Source organism: Molothrus ater, chromosome 1 (genome assembly GCF_012460135.2).
Source record: "Molothrus ater isolate BHLD 08-10-18 breed brown headed cowbird chromosome 1, BPBGC_Mater_1.1, whole genome shotgun sequence".
In the NCBI taxonomy this organism is placed as follows: domain Eukaryota; kingdom Metazoa; phylum Chordata; class Aves; order Passeriformes; family Icteridae; genus Molothrus; species Molothrus ater.
In genome coordinates this window covers 68,799,987-68,804,394 of record NC_050478.2, presented here as the reverse complement: position 1 = coordinate 68,804,394, position 4,408 = coordinate 68,799,987, and positions in this window count along the sequence as shown.

Sequence of the window (4,408 nt, the reverse complement as noted above, 5' to 3'; positions counted from 1 at the left end):
AAAGCCTGTAACTTGATTATTTTTGGAAACTACATGTGAATAGATGTTGTTTTATTCTAAAACCCAGGGCAACATTAATTTATCACAAACACCAATGTCACATCACTGCTTTCTAGCAGCTGAGTCATCAAGCAGCTATACTTTGCAGAACAAGCTGGCTATACTCTTAACTCACATGTTACACAAAGAATGTATCCCCAGGCATATAGTCTCTACAGAGATTTCTGGAAAGTATTTCTCTAAAACAGGAAAAATCATGCTAATATCAGGAAATAGTTGTAAAGATGACAAAACAGGGGAACTCACTGTGAATGAAGTAGGGTGGTCATCAGTCACCCAAGCGAGCATCAGGCATGACACATCTCATGTCAAAAGGCAGCCCGAGGAATCCCTCCAACAACTCAGGAGCAGGACTAGAAGCAACCACTCTTGTAGTCCACTTAAAAAATGCTAAAGGTTCTGGGTGGAGCTGAATAAGAGCCTCTGGTTGGAGGGTGTGAATGAGGTCCCAGCTGATGCTGGTCAGGGCAATCCAAGCCTGTGAGGGCCCTCATGGCCTTCACCTGCAGCCATCTCCATTTTTAATCCTACACATATGGGCATGAGGCATGCAGAGTAAGGTGCATGTGGGAATAATTGAAACAGAAGCTGAATTCCTAAATCATTTACATGAGCTTTGAAGTGGCAATCACAATCAACTTTGTTGCTGCAAAATATCTGTTTCCACAAGGTTCAGCATATTCACTTTATACAAAGGCACCTGATCAGACACAGACATCTCCTCTCAACTAAACCAGCCAGGGCTGGTAACACTCCTTGCAGGATACTGGGTGAGGAACAGTGATTCAGCACCCAGACAGTGCCAGAGCAGAGCTCTCTGACAAAGATGTATTTCAGCTTCAAGACTGAAACTATCCCTGGAAACCTCCTCTGTTTGCATTACAATCCTTTGTTTATGTCTCATTCCTTCTCCTTCCAAGCCATGCCTGTGCCTCCTGCCCTCCCTTTGACATACAGCCACTGCTTGTTTTCCTCTCTGAAGGCCACTGTGAGATGGCTAGATGTACCATGTGCTGCTATCCCTGTGCTCAACCACTGAAGCCAGCTCCCATAAGACAAAGGGAAACTTGGCAAAATTTGGAACATTTCTCTTCTGAAATGAGCCCATGTTTATTCAAAAGTCATGGAATCTGTTCAACTTAATTTTAATGGCTACAAGAGAAAATAATAGGAAATGGTTGTTTTGCTGGGGGTAGTGCTGATGGTGTTTTTTTTTTTCCATTTTACATAACAAAGTTGGCTTCTGGTACATGTAATTATTTCTATTTCCAGCCTGCCCAGTACAAGGTGATACAGCTAAACAAGATTACTTGCAGATGGTTTCCAAACTGAACTGCAATGCTAAATAGAGCTAACTTACTAATGGAAATTATCAAAGCTGCTTGGAACCCTCAGAACGCAGGAGGAATTTTAATGTGACTGCACAGAGATCTATAGAGTTGACAGGTGCCTCCAAGGAATTAAGAGCCTCCTGTGAATTGCCAGGGGATGCAAAGGAAGCTTACTATCTCAGAGATTTTACAAACACACATGCTGCAATTGTGGCCAAGCATTGATTCTTACCAGGTTGTGTCAGAAAGAGCTGTACCAGAGGGACATGCAAGGCCTTACACAGAGTGCCAACAGATGCTGTAAAACATTTAGTGAAGCATCTTCTCATTTTTGAAGTTCACTGGAAAATACATACACAGAATTGGTGCTGGGATGCTTTTAATCAAGAGTCCCTGTTCACATTTGGGGTTTCTTCTTGCCAGTATATCAGCTGTCATTTCTATCTAAGAGTTTCTGAAAACTTTTTAGCAGAATTTGAGGACTAAAAGAAGGCTCCACAGCCCAGGCCAGGGCTGGGCTCTAATCCAATACTTTCTGGCAGAAGGGGGCACTTGTGCAGCTGAGAGATTATTTCCTACCAGCCAGTTCTTCAGTTCAGACATGTAGATAGGCTCACAGGACAACAGAAAATTAACTTTACTGCTCTGAAAAGTGAGACAAGGCATCTTTAGAAGCTTTTCTCTAAATCCTGGAACCTGAGCAGGTTCCCTTAACAGCAGTCTGTGAAGAATGACAACCCAAATCTCTGCAGCAACTCCTATCCTGCAGTGCAAGGCATCTGCATGCTAGATGTCCTGCTTAGACAAAAACTAAGCACTGCAAAATTATGTCTCAACTAACTCTTGGTGTTCCAGCTTCCCTTCTGTGATACCAAAGTTCAAGCTGTTCTTTCTCGCAACAGAGTACAGTGGGGTTATATATATTAACTGTAAGAAACAGAAGCATGATAACAGGGTTTGAGAAAGCTCAGGAAAGTCTGATTTCATACAGCTCAATTGTAAATGCATCCCACCAATCTTCACTGCTGCTTTTAGGTAAATAGGAATTCTCCATTTCTTAACTCTAGATATATTATGTTTATTACCTTGGTATTTCGCCCTTAGTAATACATACATTGAGGATTTGGCTAACAGAGTTAATTAGAAGGAGAATGAGTTTAGAGCAAGAAGAAATTATCTGACAGCACTGAAAATGGGAATGGTTTGTGTGCTATAAAACTTGAGAACTGCACTTCAGGGTGTGAATATTTCCACAAGAAAGCAATTACATCAATGAAAGCTGATCAGTAAAATAGCCTGAATAATTTGTGTATGTGTGGGGAAGGGAGTTCAGAGATAGCTGACTGGAGCAGGAATGCTATTACAGGAAGCAATTAGAAAAAGTTCTTTTTTCCCCCATTTTTATTTTAGAGTTTGATACTAAGCTACAGATTATTGCTGCTATGAAATATGAAGAATGGACATGGAATCCAAGACTGAGTTTTTAAATAGTAGTTGATGCAACCAATAAAAAGAGACTGGTGGACAAAACATAGCATAGTGTGATACACTTTGTCTTCCCTAACTCTCCTATGATTTGGCAACACTATAATGTGAGCATATTTCATGACTCAAGAAATGAAAACCAAATGATTTTGTCGTTACTGCTCCTGCCAAGAGACACATACCTCCTGCTCTTCCCTAGATGCCGGCACACTCCAGCTCTGCTCAGGAAGCTCATAGCAAGCACTGGTACACATGATCCCCATGATGTGTGCCAAGGGCAGAAGCCAAAGTTGCAGAGAAAACACAGACCAGCTTTTCAAGGACAAGCCTTACATAGGAAGTGTCTTGGCATGGAATGGAGGGGGGTTTGGGGACAAAATCCTTGTGCCAATCACTTCCTTTGGAATCATCAATAGGTTAATTAATGAATAATGATGCTAATTTTTTACATTTAAAAACTAACAATACTTATCTATTTATTTTTTAATTCATGCAATTTAAAGTGCTTTACAAGATACGTAGTTACCATGTGGTCAATAATTCATTGGAAAATTCAAATGAATTATGACTTAGGGGACAACATTGCATCAAAAGCCATTGACACTGCTTTCCAAAATATCAGTCAAGGAAAACTCAGTGAAAGGCAGATGAACTAGAATTACCCAAAGCAATGTGGTAGGCTGACAGCAAGGTCAGGAATTGAAATAAAATATTCCAGTATCCAGTCCAATACACATGTCTACCAGATGCTATTTCTACTTCATCACAGTTAACTAAAAACACTAGCAGAATAACTAAAACTAATGACTGTTGTCATCTTATTGCAAAGCTCTCATACCTTCTTGGTGATTGCTCATGGGCAGCTCCCTGCAGCACTAACTCCTTCTGCTTCACAGCACAGCCAACAAACCCAAACTCCCTCCTCACCTACCCTAACCCACTCTTTTGTAGCACTCATCTTCTTATTGGACACAGCTGTGACCTATTAAGGGCAGGCCTGTTCCTAATCTTTGGTGATTAGTACAGCTGCAACTCCTCAGGTGTGAGACTGCCTTCTGCACTATTCTTATTTTCTTACATTCTATCCCTCCACAAATGAGAGTAAAACAAACAAAATAAAAAAAATCTTCCCAATTCTAATTGAAGAGGCTGCTCAGAAAGTTTTTGAGTGAGTAATGACATATTCCTTTCCACTATAGAAATTTACCTTATAAGAATCTGCTTCATCTTCAAAAACAATCATGTCCAAATTTGATTTCACTGATGATAGTGAAAATACTGAAATCTTCCACTAAGCTGGGTGGCATTAAACCACATAGACCTAGACCTAAGTTCAACAGCTAGGCAGAGGTTCCATGTGGATACACACCATGTCTACAGTATAAATAACATGTGGAGCACAGAAATTGCTATTACTCAGCATGTTTCAGAAACTATGTGGAAAAGAAAGAGGATGCAACATACCTGGGAAAGTGTACTCAAAACAAGACAAAAAAAATAAAAAAAGAAGGCACTGTTTGAAGCTGCAGAAG